The following is a 16,911-nucleotide window of genomic DNA, read 5'->3' as shown; positions in this document are numbered from 1 at the left end:
GGGTATAAGTACTCTGCTTCAGGTGGAGTTTTGAAGGTATCAAAAGGTTCTCTCATTATTATGAAAAGTGATATGAAAGTAGCAAATTTATATGTAATCAGAGGTGATACTATTACTGGTACTGTTGCTGGTGTTTCTAATGCTATTGATAATTCTAAACCTGCTAATATTGTCGGTGATGTTGTTTTTCCCACTACTATTGTTATGTCTGATAAGTGCAGTGATTCTAAGCTATGGCATATGCGTCTTGGGCATATGAGTGATCTCGACATGACAGAGTTGAGCAAAAGAGGCCTTCTCAAAGGATACATCAGATGTATTTATGTGAGCAATGTGTTTTTTGTAGGCATAAGAGGGTAAAATTTAATATTGTTATTCATAAAAGTAAAGGCATATTGGATTATGTGCATGCTGATTTGTGGGGACCCTCTAGGAAAACTTCTCTTGGTGGTTGTCGTTAAATGCTTACTAATATTGATGATTACTCCAGAAGGGTGTGACCTTATTTTCTAAAACATAAATATGATGCTTTTGATGTTTTTAAATATTAGAAAGTTATGGTAGAAAGGAAGACCGAGAAGAAGGTAAAGGTTCTGCATACTGATAGTGGCGTGGAATTTTGTTCATATGCTTTTAAGTCTTTATGCGGACAGGAAGGTATTGTGAGGCACCATACCATTCCATATACTCCACAACAGAATGGAGTAGTAGAAAGGATGAACAGGATCATCACCTCCAAGGCTCGTTGCATGTTGTTCAATGCTAGTATGGATAGACATTTTTGGGCTAAAGCACCTTCCACAACATGCATGTTATTTAATTAACAAATCACCTTAAATTGCTCTCAACAAGAAGACACATATTGAGGTATGGTCTGATACTCCTTAAGATTATTCACATTTAAAGGTTTTTGGTTGCACTACCTATACACATGTTGATAATGGAAAATTAGAGCCTAGAACAACAAAGTGTGTCTTTTTGGGTTATGGTTCAGGGGTAAAAGGATATAAATTATAGAACCCTGAAACCAAGAAGGCAATGTTGAGTAGAACTGTTGTTTTTAAATAATCTGAAATGTATTATGCTAATCATTTATTTAATGTTCACCAGTCAGTTCCACATAAAGTAAGTTTGTAGGTGGAGAACTTAGATGGGGATGACAATATGTTTCAGGATGCTGCTATTCCAAATCTGTAGGTTCATGATATTTCACCCATAATTGATGATTCTTTGTCCACTGAGCATTCTTCTCTTGTTGTGCAACAACCACAACAGTCTGTTGTAGTTGGGAGGGCCAAAAGAGATATTAGGCCTCCGAGGAGATTGATTGAAGAATGCAACATTGCTTTTGCTCTGAGTTGTGCAGAGGATGTTGACTGAAGTACAGAGCCTTCCACTTATCATGAAGCAATGGTTTCCAATGGTCGTGACTGTGACAGCCCTCCCAAGTTATCAGGCCCACATACACTAATCCTTGCCTTAATGCTCTCAGATTGCTATGCACGTGTACCGGGTAACTTAACAAGGCTATCGAGTTCATCAACTTGAACTCATCATCCCAAGGATCTCCCACATAACGGCATATTACAGTAATCACATTTGATACACACACATTGGAGATAGAGCAGAAGACTTTTACAAAATACCCAGAACTCAAGTTTTACAACATAAAAGGGGTTGAAATTGTTACAAGTCCTGATAGTCTTCAGAGTGCATAACTTAACTACAATACCTGGAAAGGTGAAGCCTTTCCATAAAAGATACACATAAGTAATCTAAGCTTCAAGACCTCCATAAGGAGCAACTAATAAAGCCAAGGCATCAAAAATCTTTCCTGCAACAACATAGGGAATAAAACCCTGAGTAGGCAATTACTCAGCAAGACTTACCCGACTAAGGAAAAGACTCTCAAGGGCATGCTAGCTTTTGGGGAATCAAGGGAAAAGCTCACCAATTATCAATGACTCCTTTTTGCATAAAAGCTTACTAATAATGGATCCTTAAGCCAGGTTTTATTTCACAAGTCAGGTTATTACCTGAATCTACTAACCCGTCTCTAGATTTTCCTAATCTAGATCATTCACTTGGCCTACACTAGATTGCTTTTAACCAAAACTCTGTTATACTTGTTATCTACGATGCAGAGCAGTGATCCAGTCTTCATGACCGAGAAGTAACGACGATTCGAATCGATTAATACCCATCTGGGGATCTCCAGCCACACAACATATGTAGCACTTAACCCTTGCATATGTCTACCATTCCCACGGGTCCTCCACTACGTGAACCGGTCCGCGCCACCCGAGAGTACGATACTCCACCATCCAGCCACGTGCCAGGTGGGTACACGCCAGTCTCGCCATCTCTCCACTCCCAGTGCACGATTGTCTTTTCACATATGGAGTAGCCGGGTTCAGGCTTACCCATGACGAGGTATGTGGCTAGTTAAAAGGTCCTAGATCAACAGGCCTACAATCGGTACGGTCCTTGATTGACACGGACGGGCGACCTGTCCAGCTCAACGTCTGGTCTCATTTTAAGCAAATTCTCAAAGTTTGATACCTAGCAGAGGTATCCTGCTTGAATGATGAATTCATCCCCGCGGAGGATGCCTCCATCATCCCAAGCCCTTTTTCTTTTTAAAAATCATGAGTCATAGATCAAAAACATTTTTCTTAATCTATAAGCATAACTAAGCATTACTAGTTTTTATAAAACAGGTAACAAGGTATGATAATCAATCTTTCAAGGATGGTAATGCATCAAGTGTTTAATCATTCAACTCCTATTACCTAATGCAGCATATAAGTGATAAAATTTTGTAATACAAGGAAGGTGGCAAATGCACCGGGGCTTGCCTTATTGCAGGAGAAGATCTAAATTCCTTCTACTCTGGTAAGAAGTTAGATGAAACTCCACCACTGGATCAGCAAGCACTGAAGTGAACTCCTTCTGCAGACACCACTTCTTCTAGGTGTTCTACAAGTCAATTACATGTAGATGAATGTTTGTTGTGGTACGGAAATGCATTTCATAAAGAAGGTAACAAACAATCCATCCTGAGTACACTTTAATACAAGGTGCATAAAACTAGCCAAAACACTAGAGGATTACCAAGGGCACTAGAAGACATCATTAACTAACAATTCACTAGGGGACTAACCCATCTTAAACTTCATCCAAAAGCTCAAACTTTCTTAAGCAACTTCATTTCCTAATTACCCGAGGTTAAAATCTTTTTTCTTTTCGGGCAACAATCTGTTTGCTGAGCAAATTTCTTCCAAACAATTTCAAACTTGGACCAAGTGCTCAGCTAGTCAAGACAAGGTTCCCCAAAAAAATGGTATCTGCTGTAAAACTCCTAAATTTATTTCTACTACAAAGTACATGATTTTACACACCTCATAAAACTGGTCTTACAATTTTATCATTTTTGTACAATTTTTGGCCTAATTTACAAGCTCTCAGCTAAATAAATAAGGAAAAACTATTTCTTTATGTGCTGGAACTAGCCCACTGTGGTCCAGCATCGGGCAGAGTCGGTCTGCGGCTGGGAGCCCTCGTCCGCGCCTGCTCTTTTGCGCAAAGGCCCTAGCCGCTCAGAAAAATCCAACACACATCCTTGCCACTATTGGCTCCTCTCACTGACCACTTCACCCAAACCCCTCAACTTCTCTCCTTTTACAAAGTCTCGATCCCAACATGGCCGCGTGAGCTTCGGCGAACCGACGTTTGATTAATCTAGGTGGTGCAACGTAATCGACGACGATAGCACCCCGTGACCCCCGAACCATGGCGGACCCGGGCATGGGCGCGAACTCACTGCGAGGACACCACAACCCGGTCACCGACGGTGATGGCGGAAAACGCAGCCAGACGAGCTCGATCTCGCGGCCACCATGTGGTAGAATTCCAATCAAAGGCGTGGAGAGTATCACTGATCTACCATGGCCATGGTGCATGCAAGAATCCGAGCGGAGATGACGTGAGCTGAGGGGTCGGCGTGGAGACTGTCCCCGGCGCTGAACCGAGGCGTCGCGACCCCGTTCCAAGCAACACACAACAATAGAGCTAGAGATTCCAACCGGGTGAGCTTCACTAACCTTTGCAGAGCACGGAACATTCACCACACGGGTGAAAAACTCCACGAGAAAGCCTGGCCACGGCGATGTGGGGAATTTAGTGGGCGTGGTCACCAACTAGGGAGCTGGCACACAGCACAAGAGCAAATCAGATTTGGGGGTTTGAAAGGGAGGTTACCTAGGCCTGAACACTGCCACATCACTCACACGATGACCACAAATTTGGAGCTCAAGAGTAGGGGAAAAACTTCACAAAACCAAACCCTAAGGTGGCTGAACGAGGGAGCAAACAGCCATGAGCACACCACGCAGGCAGTGGAGAGTGGTCTATATGGTGCTAGCACTGCATGGCCTCCACACGTGGCACACAATCACAGTGCCACACATGTTCATGGGTGCAGCCAAAACACTTAACTTGGTTCATTTTACATAAACAATAGAAGGCAGATAAGGACTCCACCTAGGACAGGCTCACATAAATCCAACTTGACATTATCTGCATGGGTAAAACTTTCAGAATTTTGTTGTCCAGTGCACTCCACCACAGAGCTAGCAGATGAGATTTTTACTGCTCACAGGCCATACAACAGTCCAAAACTAAATATTTCGCAGTAGTGATGAGGTTACTAAATCCTTGGTCATACACTCTATCTCTGTTACAACTCGAGCACTCTAGTGAAGTCCAGCCAACAGAGAAAAAAAATCTTCAGTTACAGAAGCCCAACCCTGAATTTTCTGTTTCAGCTACCCGAACACATGAACCTGACAGGATCACTTTGGAGCAAAATTTCTCCCAATTTTCAGTAATAACAGGCTAACCTTAGTTAACAAAATTTGCTCACAAAACATACCTCTACAAACCTGCTGCAGCAAACCTAGGTCAAATAATCATAGACCAAGAGTTATAGTGCTTCAAAGTGGGGTGAAAATACAGAAATTCAGATTCAGCTATCTGAACCAAATTCAGTACACATCTATCTGACAGAGCAACTTTGAGCTCAATTTACTCACAAATTTCAGTGGTAACAGGGAGATCTCCGTCAACAAAACTTGTTGACAAAATATAGCTCTACAAATTTGGTGCAGGAACCATAGACCAAAGGCTCATGGATCAAAAGTTATAGTGATCCAAAGTGGGTTGGAAACGCTAAAATTCAGATTCAGCCAACTGAAACCAAACTGAACTCAACACCTGATAGGGAGATTTTGGACACAGTTTACTCCAATTTGTTTGAAGCACAAAATCAAACTTACTTAAGAAAACTTATTCACTGTTGTATGGTCTTCCACTTTATTATAGAAATCATAGTATATAACTCCAAAAATTAGCCACAAGAAAGCTCCAAACTTGAGCAAAACTCACTGAAATTCAGTTTCTGCCAACTGAACAAAGTCTGAAATATGGAGTCCGACAGCATGTTTTTAGACACTATTTTCTCCTATTTCTAGGCTAGTTCAGGGGGATCCACCTCAATGAAAATTACTCACCATATTACCCTCTAACACTTTTCTTTGGATAGTGCAGGCCATAACGTCAGAAGTTTATCACAACAGAGATCTGAAGTTTGCTAAAAATGCTGAAACTGCACTTCAATTTCTGAATCAAAGTCCAGAAATCACAAGTCTAACACCTCCAATTTGGACCACTTTTTCTCCAAGTTCCAAGTAGCTTTAGTGGTATGACCTTTGACCAAACTTGCACACCAACATATGGTCTTCAAACTTGCTACAGGAATTTCAGTCCAAAACCATATAGATCAATCACAACATAGCTCCAAACTAAGCAATAAATACTGATTTCAGACTTGGGCTATTATTCAAAATCTGAAAACTCAGAATTCAAACAGCTCAACTTTGAGCCACTTTTACTCCAAGTTGCATATGGTTTTAGGGACTTGTTGCCTAAGAAAATTTGTACCCCTAGTGTAGCTCTACAACTTTGTTACATTGTCCACCTTCAAACTGTTTATAGATCAAAAGTTGTAAAGGCCCAAAAACAGCTAGTTGATATTATTTTCAGCAAATTCCAAATTGCACCAAAACTGAATTTTTGCAGTTTACTCCAAGTTTTCGTATAAAACTTGGACATCTTCACACATGAAAGTTATTCAACTTTCCAAGCTTTACCACTTTGGTATATGGACCTTTGGCAACTTCTCATTAGATTTTAAATTCCACTTTTCGGGCTAGTTTATGGTTTCAATTGAAATTTTGGACCTATTAAAATGCATTCTAGGTGTATCAAGCTAGATGATGCTAATGCATATGATGAGATGCCAAAATTTTAGTTCTCGTAACACCAGGGGTGTTACATCCTTCCCCCCCTAAAAAGGAATCTCGTCCCGAGATTAAAACTCCAGGCTAAGTAATGGAAAAGGAAACGCGTCACGATCTTATTCTACCTTTATTCTTACAAGGCAGGGGTGTGCCCCTGTGGGTTTACATCAAAGACAAAATACACAAGGCTTAATATTTACAGGAATCTAAAAACTGAGGAAAATGCTCCATAAGATAGTCTTCTGATTCCCAGGTAGCCTCATCTTCGGAGTGTTGGTTCCATTGTATTTTGTAGAACTTGATAATCTTTCTTCGTGTCCCGATCTTTTTGATCCAGAACCCGAATAGGATACTCAAAGTAAGTTAGATCAGGTTCAAGGTTAACATCTGAAACCTCAACTACTTGTTCGGGGACTCGAAGACATTTCTTCAACTGAGATACGTGAAACACGTTATGCACTGTTGAAAGATTCTCTGGCAATTGCACCTTATAAGCCACATGTCCACAACGTTCAAACACTGGAAATGGACCAACATAGCGAGGTGCAAGTTTCCCTTTGACACCAAATTGAGCCACGCCCTTCATTGGTGACACTTTTAAATACACATGATCACCGACATGGAAAATCAAAGATCGACGTCTCTTATCGGCATAACACTTTTGGCGATGTTGAGCTATCTTCAAGTGATGCTGAATCAGTTTGACCTTTTCTTCTGCTTCCTTTACCAAATCTGGCCCAAAGAAACACCTTTCACCTGGTTCGGACCAATTCAGAGGAGTTCTACACCTTCGACCATATAACGCTTCAAAAGGTGCCATCTTTATACTTTCTTGATAACTATTATTATACGAGAACTCAGCCAATGGCAAGCATTCATCCCACTTAGCAGAGTAAGCGAGAACACAAGCTCTTAACATATCTTCTAGGATCTGATTCACCCTCTCAGTTTGACCACTGGTTTGCGGATGATAAGTTGAACTGTGAATTAGCTTGGTACCTAAAGATTTGTGCAACTCTGCCCAAAACTTGGCAACAAATTGCGGACCCCGATCCGATACAATGGTCTTGGGTATACCATGCGAATTCAGAATACGAGCGATATACAACTTAGCATATGCAAGTACTGAGTTGCTTTTGTTTACTGGCAGGAAATGAGCCAACTTGGTGAGACGATCCACAATCACCCAGATAGAGTCATACCCTTTTGATGTTTTGGGTAAACCAACAATGAAGTCCATGCTGATATCTTCCCATTTCCAGGCAGGAATGGGCAAAGGTTGTAACGGCCCGACAGATTTCAAATGAACGGCTTTCACACGTTGACAAATGTCATATTTAGCCACATACCGAGCAATTTCTATCTTCATCTTGGTCCACCAAAACCTTTGCTTCAGATCTTGATACATCTTATTGCTTCCTAGGTGAATGGAATACCGAGACAAATGAGCTTCGTCTAGTATTTGTTGTCGTAATTCAGGTACCTTTGGAACTACCAAACGGTGTTTGAACCAAAGGATACCATTTTCGTCGATTCTAAAACATGTAGCCTTTCCTGCTTCAACTCGTTCCTTGATATGAGCTATACCCTTATTCACCTTTTGAGCTTCAATGATTTGGCTTTGGATAGTTGATTCAAGAACAAGATTGGTTAAGGTTCCATGCTGAATTATCCCTAAATTCAACCTTTCCATTTCCTGACATAGGGTGACAGTTAAAGGCCTCACCGAAAGACAATTACATTGAGGCTTCCGGCTTAGAGCATCTGCCACGACATTAGCTTTGCCAGGATGGTAATGGACTTCTAAATCATAGTCCTTGATCAACTCAAGCCATCTTCTTTGCCTCATATTCAGTTCAGACTGTGTAAAAATGTACTTTAGACTTTTATGGTCAGTATATATGTGACACGTATTACCCAGCAAATAATGGCGCCAGATCTTGAGTGCATGAACAACAGCAGCAAGTTCAAGATCATGGGTTGGGTAATGCTCTTCATGACGCTTGAGTTGTCGTGATGCATAAGAAATCGCACGACCTTCTTGCATAAGTACACACCCTATGCCAATGCCCGAAGCATCACAATAAACATCAAAGGATTTCTCAATATCAGGCTGCGCCAATACTGGTGCGGTAGTCAACAACTTTTTTAGTTCTTCAAAAGCTTTGTTGCACTCAGATGACCACACAAATTTGATATGATTCTTGAGCAACTCAGTAATAGGCTTAGCTATCTTGGAGAAATCTGGAATAAAACGACGGTAATACCCCGCCATTCCAAGGAAACTTCGGACTTGATGCACTGTGGTGGGTGGCTTCCATTCCAGAATGTCCTTGACTTTACTTGGGTCGACTGCAGCACCTTCGGCAGACAAGATATGACCCAAGAACGGAATGGTATCCAACCAAAATTCACACTTGCTGAATTTGGCATAAAGTTGGTGTTCTCGTAATCTTGTTAGAACGATACGCAAGTGCTCTGCATGATCTTCTTTGGTCTTCGAGTATATCAAGATGTCATCAATAAAGACCACCACAAACTTGTCAAGCTCGGGCATGAACATCGAGTTCATTAAGTACATGAAATGAGCTGGAGCATTGGTTAGACCAAAGGACATAACCAAATATTCATAGAGACCGTATCGGGTAGTGAAAGCAGTCTTGGGAACATCTTCATGACGAATTCTTATCTGGTGATAACCCGATCTAAGGTCAATCTTAGAAAACACTTTAGCTCCAGAAAGTTGATCAAACAACAAATCAATACGAGGGAGAGGATATTTGTTTTTGATGGTCACCTCGTTAAGTGGCCGGTAATCAACACATAACCGGAGTGTTTGATCCTTCTTTTTCACAAAGATGGCAGGACAGCCCCAAGGTGATGAACTTGGGCGAATGAACCCTTTGTTGAGCAAGTCCTGCAATTGAGTCTTCAGTTCTGCTAACTCCTTGGGTGCCATTCTGTATGACCTTCTAGATATGGGTGCAGTACCCGGCTGCAATTCAATCACGAATTCCACGTCCCTTTCTGGAGGCAAACCAGGCAAATCTTCAGGAAACACATCTGGAAATTCCTTGACAACAGGTATATCCTTTACTTCTTTAACAGTGATAGCACACACTCTCTCCACTGCTCTCTTAGGTGTCGATAATCGGATCAGCAACTTGTAGTTACCGTTAGGCGAATCCAATTGTATTGTCCGTTATAGAGCGTTGATTACCGCCCCATGTTGACTAAGCCAATTCATGCCAAGGATAACATCTATATATTGATTTGGAAGAACTAGAATGTTGGTAGGAAACATGTGACCACCTAGCTTTATGGGTATCTGATATACCATTTCTTTAGTATGCAAGCGTCCTCCAGAAGATTGTATACAATACCCATTCTCTACTACCTCCAAAGACAATTGGTGCTTTAATACAAACATCCGATTTATGAAGGTATGGGAACCACCAGAATCAAACAGGATACTAGCTAAACGATTGGCGACCGGGAAAGTACCCATCATAACCGGTTCACACTCAGGAATAGCTTTGATCTTAGTATAATGAACTTGACCCAGTTTAAGAACAACCTCATTCTTCCTCGCTTTTCACTGGTTACCTCGAGGGAGATTCACGAGCGACAACCGCTCATTCACTAGCTTAGGAATGCGACAATCTTGTGTAGAGTGCCCTGACTTACCACAATTCTCACATGAATTAACATTGTCTGAAATATCTTTAGAACGAATGTCTGGGGCATCCGGCTCATGTGGAATGAAAGGAATGACAGCTTGTTTTTCACATGACTGAGGAGAGCTAGACAACTGGGGTGGAGAAGAACGAGGATAATAAACAGATTGATAAACAACCCTCCGACACTGTTTGTGAAAGGGAATTAGGCTTACACCTAGTTCCTAAATAGTTTTGGTGGTTGAATCGCCCAACACAAACAATTGGACTAACTAGTTTGCTCTAGATTATATGTTTTACAGGTGCCAAAAGTTCATCTATAACTATGCTAAATCGACTGTCCGGAATACCGTAGATTATTCCGGACAGGAGAAGCTTCTTGGAAAAACAGGCCAAGCGCGGACCGTCCGGGCCCTTGCGGCGGACCGTCCGCAACACTAGAATGACTCTCGGACAGAACCAATGCAAAAATACAAGTTTCCATTACGGACTGTCCGAAGGAAAAGCAAAGAACCGTCCGAGCCCTCGCGCGGACCGTCCGACCTTAGGCGCGGACCGTCCGGTCGGTAAGAAACCGAAAAACCCGAAGGTAACGGGTTCGGAGAAATGAATTATAAGGGGCCTCGCGGACCGTCCGGGGTGCACGACCGGACCGTCCGCGACTGGCTCTGTCTGACATCTGACAACGCATTAAATGCAATATAGCCGTTGATATAGCCGTTACTGCTGACCGTTGCATTTTCAGCCGTTGATCTATAGGGGCGGACCGTCCGCACCAGGAGGGCGGACCGTCCGCGCTCAGCAGAATGGCCCAACGGCTAGGAAGTGGTTGGTGGCTATAAATACAACCCCAACCACCTCCATTCACTTCATCCAAGCATTCCAACCTTCAACATTCAATACAAGAGCTAGCAATCCATTCCAAGACACATTCAAAGCCTCCATCTCTCCAAGTTTCACAATTGAGAAAAGAGATCATTAGTGATTAGTGGCTTGAGAGAGAAAGTGATCCGTGTGTTATTTGTCGCTCTTGTCGCTTGGCCTTTTTCAATCGTGCTTTCTTGATTCTTTCATCGCAATCAAACTCACTTGTAATTGAGGCAAGAGACACCAAACTTGTGGTGGTCCTTGTGGGAACTTTGTGTTCCAAGTAATTGAGAAGAGAAAGCTCACTCGGTCCGAGGGATCGTTTGAGAGAGGGAAGGGTTGAAAGAGACCCGGCCTTTTGTGGCCTCCTCAACGGGGAGTAGGTTTGCAAGAACCGAACCTCGGTAAAACAAATCTCCGTGTCTCACTTGCTTATTCGCTTGGGATTTGTTTTCCGTCCTCTCTCGCGGACTCGTTTCTTTATTACTAACACTAACCCCGACTTGTAGTTGTGTTTATATTTGTAAATTTCAGTTTCGCCCTATTCACCCCCCCCTCTAGGCGACTATCAATTGGTATCAGAGCCCGGTGCTTCATTAGAGCCTAACCGCTCGAAGTGATGTCGGGAGATCACGCCAAGAAGGAGATGGAGACCGGCGAAAAGCCCACTACAAGCTACGGGAGCACTTCATCGGAAGAGTCCCGCACCAAAAGGAGGGAGAAGAAGAAGAGCTCCTCCAACAAAGGGAAGGAGAAGAAGTCTTCTTCTCACCACAAAGAGAAGAAGGAAAAATCTTCTTCCCACAAGCTGCATCGGAAAGGCGACAAGCACAAGAGGATGAGGAAGGTGGTCTACTACGAGACCGACACTTCATCAACATCGACCTCCGACTCCGATGCGCCCTCCGTCACTTCTAAGCGCCAAGAGCGCAAGAAGTATAGTAAGATCCCCCTACGCTACCCTCGCATTCCTAAACATACACCTTTACTTTCCGTCCCATTAGGCAAACCACCAACTTTTAATGGTGAGGATTATGCTATGTGGAGTAATTTGATGCGATTTCATCTAACCTCTCTCCACAAAAGAATATGGGATGTTGTTGAGTATGGTGTACAGGTACCATCAATAGGGGATGAGGACTATGACACGGACGAAGTGGCCCAAATCGAGCACTTCAACTCCCAAGCCGCAACCATCCTCCTTGCCTCCCTAAGCAAGGAGGAATACAACAAAGTACAAGGATTGAAGAACGCCAAGGAAATTTGGGACCTACTCAAGACGGCGCACGAGGGTGATGAACTCACCAAGATCACCAAGCGGGAAACGATCGAGGGGGAGCTCGGTCGCTTCCGTCTTCGCCAAGGGGAGGAGCCACAAGACATGTACAACCGGCTCAAGACCTTGGTGAACCAAGTGCGCAACCTCGGGAGCACAAAATGGGATGACCACGAAGTGGTTAAGGTTATTCTAAGAGCTCTTATTTTCCTTAACCCCACTCAAGTACAATTAATTCGTGGGAATCCTAGATATCCACTAATGACTCCCGAGGAAGTTATCGGGAATTTTGTGAGTTTTGAATGCATGATTAAGGGCTCCAAGAAGATCAACGAGCTTGACGAGCCTTCCACCTCCGAGGCGCAACCTGTGGCCTTCAAGGCAACGGAAGAGAAGAAGGAGGAGTCTACACCAAGTAGACAACCAATTGACGCCTCCAAGCTCGACAACGAGGAGATGGCCCTAATCATCAAAAGCTTTCGGCAAATTCTCAAGCAACGGAAGGGGAAGGACTACAAACCCCGTTCCAAGAAGGTTTGCTACAAGTGTGGTAAGCCCGGTCACTTTATTGCAAAATGTCCTATGTCTAGTGACAGTGACAGGGGCGACGACAAGAAGGGAAGAAGAAAGGAGAAGAAGAAGTATTACAAGAAGAAGGGCGGCGATGCCCATGTTTGTCGGGAGTGGGACTCCGACGAAAGCTCAAGCTACTCCTCCTCCGACGAGGACGCCGCCAACATCGCCGTCACCAAGGGCCTTCTCTTCCCCAACGTCGGCCACAAGTGTCTCATGGCCAAGGACGGCAAAAAGAAGGTAAAATCAAGGTCCTCCACTAAATATGAAACATCTAGTGATGAGGATGATAATAAAAATGAGGAGGATAACTTACGTATTCTTTTTGCTAACCTTAACATGGAACAAAAGGAAAAATTAAATGAACTAATTAGTGCCATCCATGAAAAGGATGATCTCTTGGACTCCCAAGAGAACTTTCTAATTAAAGAGAATAAGAAACATGTTAAGGTTAAAAATGCTTATGCTCTAGAAGTAGAAAAATGTAACAAATTATCTAGTGAAGTAAGCATGTGCCATGACACTATTGCCAACCTTAGAAATGAAAATGCTAAATTAATTGCTAAGGTAGATTCTCATGTTTGCATTGATCCTAGAAATGATAATGTTGATTTGCTTGCTAGGATTGATGAGTTAAACGTTTCCATTGCTAGCCTTAGAAATGAGAATGAGAAACTAATTGCTAAGGCTAAGGATTTTGATGTTTGCAATGCTACTATTTCCGACCTTAGAACTAAAAATGATATGTTGCATGCTAAGGTTGTTGAACTAAAATCTTGCAAACCCTCTACATCTAATGTTGAGCATATTTCCATTTGTACTAGATGTAGAGATATTAATGTTGATGCTATCCATGATCACCTAGCCTTAATTAAAAAACAAAATGATCACATAGCTCAACTAAATGCTAAGATTAGAGAGCATGACTTAGAAAATGAAAAATTTAAATTGGCTAGAAGCATGCTCTATAATGGGAGACGCCCTGGCATCAAGGATGGCATTGGCTTCCAAAGGGGAGACAATGTCAAACTTAATGCCACACCTAAAAATTTGTCTAACTTTGTTAAGGGCAAGGCTCCCATGCCTCAGGATAACGAGGGTTACATTTTGTACCCTGCCGGTTATCCCGAGAGCAAAATTAGGAGAATTCACTCTAGGAAGTCTCACTCTGGCCCTAACCATGCTTTTATATATAAGGGTGAGACATCTAGCTCTAGGCAACCAACCCGTGCCAAGTTGCCTAGAAAGAAAACTCCTAATGCATCAAATGATCATGCCATTTCATTTAAAACTTTTGATGCATCTTATGTGCTTACTAGCAAATCCGGCAAGATAGTTGCCAAATTTGTTGGGGGCAAGCACAAGGGTTCCAAGACTTGTGTTTGGGTACCCAAAGTTCTCATTTCTAATGCCAAAGGACCCAAAACCGTTTGGGTACCTAAAACAAAGAACTAAACTTGTTTTGTAGGTTTATGCATCCGGGGGCTCAAGTTGGATACTCGACAGTGGGTGCACAAACCATATGACCGGGGAGAAAAGGATGTTCTCCTCATATGAGAAAAACCAAGATCCCCAACGAGCTATCACATTCGGGGATGGAAATCAAGGTTTGGTCAAAGGATTGGGTAAAATTGCTATATCTCCTGACCATTCTATTTCCAATGTTTTTCTCGTTGATTCTTTAGATTACAATTTGCTTTCCGTATCCCAATTATGTAAAATGGGCTACAACTGTCTTTTTACTGATAATGGTGTTACTGTCTTTAGAAGAAGTGACGATTCAATAGCTTTTAAGGGAGTGTTAGAGGGTCAGCTATACTTGGTAGATTTTGAAAGAGCTGAACTCGACACTTGCTTAGTTGCTAAGACTAACTTGGGTTGGCTTTGGCACCGCCGACTAGCCCATGTTGGAATGAAGAATCTTCACAAGCTTCTAAAGGGAGAACACATTTTGGGACTAACCAATATTCATTTTGAGAAAGACAGGATTTGTAGCGCATGCCAAGCCGGGAAGCAAGTTGGCATCCATCATCCACACAAAAATGTCATGACTACCGACAGGCCGCTGGAGCTACTACACATGGATTTATTCGGCCCGATCGCTTACATAAGCATCGGCGGTAGTAAGTATTGTCTTGTAATTGTGGATGATTATTCTCGCTTCACTTGGGTATTCTTTTTACAGGAAAAATCTCAAACCCAAGAAACTTTAAAAGGATTCTTGAGACGGGCTCAAAATGAGTTCGGCTTAAGGATCAAGAAAATAAGAAGCGACAATGGGACGGAGTTCAAGAACTCTCAAATTGAAAGCTTCCTTGAGGAGGAGGGCATCAAGCATGAGTTCTCTTCTCCCTACACGCCACAACAAAACGGTGTAGTGGAGAGGAAGAATCGAACTCTATTGGACATGGCAAGAACCATGCTTGATGAGTACAAGACACCGGACCGGTTTTGGGCCGAGGCGGTCAACACAGCCTGCTACGCCATCAACCGGTTATATCTTCACCGAATCCTCAAGAAGACATCATATGAACTCCTAACCGGTAAAAAGCCCAACATTTCATATTTTAGAGTTTTTGGTAGCAAATGCTTCATTCTTATTAAAAGAGGTAGAAAATCTAAATTTGCTCCTAAAACTGTAGAAGGCTTTTTACTTGGTTATGACTCAAACACAAGGGCATATAGGGTCTTTAACAAGTCCACTGGACTAGTTGAAGTCTCTTGTGACGTTGTGTTTGATGAAACTAACGGCTCTCAAGTAGAGCAAGTTGATCTTGATGAGATAGGTGAAGAAGAGGCTCCATGCATCGCGCTAAGGAACATGTCCATTGGGGATGTGTGTCCTAAGGAATCCGAAGAGCCTCCAATTGCACAAGATCAACCATCCTCCTCCATGCAAGCATCTCCACCAACTCAAAATGAGGATGAAGCTCAAGTTGATGAAGAAGAAGATCAATCAAATGAGCCACCTCAAGATGATGGCAATGATCAAGGGGGAGATGCAAATAAGGAAGATAATGAGGATGAAGAACAAAGGCCGCCACACCCAAGAATCCACCAAGCAATCCAACGAGATCACCCCGTCGACACCATCCTCGGCGACATTCATAAGGGGGTAACTACAAGATCTCGGGTTGCACATTTTTGTGAACATTACTCGTTTGTTTCCTCTATTGAGCCACACAGGATAGAGGAAGCACTCCAAGATTCGGATTGGGTGGTGGCGATGCAAGAGGAGCTCAACAACTTCACCAGAAATGACGTATGGCATTTAGTTCCACGTCCTAATCAAAATGTTGTAGGAACCAAATGGGTCTTCCGCAACAAGCAAGACGAGCATGGTGTGGTGACTAGGAACAAAGCTCGACTTGTGGCCAAGGGATACTCCCAAGTCGAAGGTTTGGATTTCGGTGAAACCTATGCACCCGTAGCTAGGCTTGAATCAATTCGCATATTATTAGCCTATGCTACTTACCATGGCTTTAAGCTTTATCAAATGGATGTGAAAAGTGCCTTCCTCAATGGACCAATCAAGGAAGAGGTCTATGTTGAGCAACCTCCCGGCTTTGAAGACAGTGAGTATCCTAACCATGTCTATAAGCTCTCTAAGGCGCTTTATGGGCTCAAGCAAGCCCCAAGAGCATGGTATGAATGCCTTAGAGATTTTCTTATTGCAAATGGATTCAAAGTCGGTAAAGCCGATCCTACACTCTTTACTAAAACTCTTGAAAATGACTTGTTTGTATGCCAAATTTATGTTGATGATATTATATTTGGGTCTACTAACGAGTCTACATGTGAAGAGTTTAGTAGGATCATGACACAGAAATTCGAGATGTCTATGATGGGGGAGTTGAAGTATTTCTTAGGATTCCAAGTAAAGCAACTCCAAGAGGGCACCTTCATCAGCCAAACAAAGTACACTCAAGACATTCTAACCAAGTTTGGGATGAAGGATGCCAAACCCATCAAGACACCCATGGGAACTAATGGGCATCTCGACCTCGACACCGGAGGTAAGTCCGTAGATCAAAAGGTATACCGGTCGATGATAGGTTCTTTACTCTATTTATGTGCATCTCGACCGGATATTATGCTTTCTGTATGCATGTGTGCAAGATTCCAAGCCGACCCTAAGGAAGCTCACCTTACGGCCGTA

The 16,911-nt window shown here is 42.7% G+C and overlaps 1 long non-coding RNA gene across 1 annotated transcript; it reads right to left on the bottom strand.

Moving 5' to 3' along the window:
• Positions 1-2,683: 2,683 nt before the first annotated feature.
• LOC103629807 (uncharacterized) lies at positions 2,684-5,357 on the bottom strand. Its single transcript, XR_002262780.2, has 2 exons — positions 4,104-5,357; positions 2,684-2,979 (listed from the first exon to the last, which is right to left on the bottom strand). It is a non-coding gene; the product is annotated as an uncharacterized lncRNA (long non-coding RNA).
• Positions 5,358-16,911: the final 11,554 nt, after the last annotated feature.

Source organism: Zea mays, chromosome 6 (assembly GCF_902167145.1).
Source record: "Zea mays cultivar B73 chromosome 6, Zm-B73-REFERENCE-NAM-5.0, whole genome shotgun sequence".
NCBI lineage: Eukaryota > Viridiplantae > Streptophyta > Magnoliopsida > Poales > Poaceae > Zea > Zea mays.
This window is presented reverse-complemented; position numbering and strand designations above follow the sequence as displayed.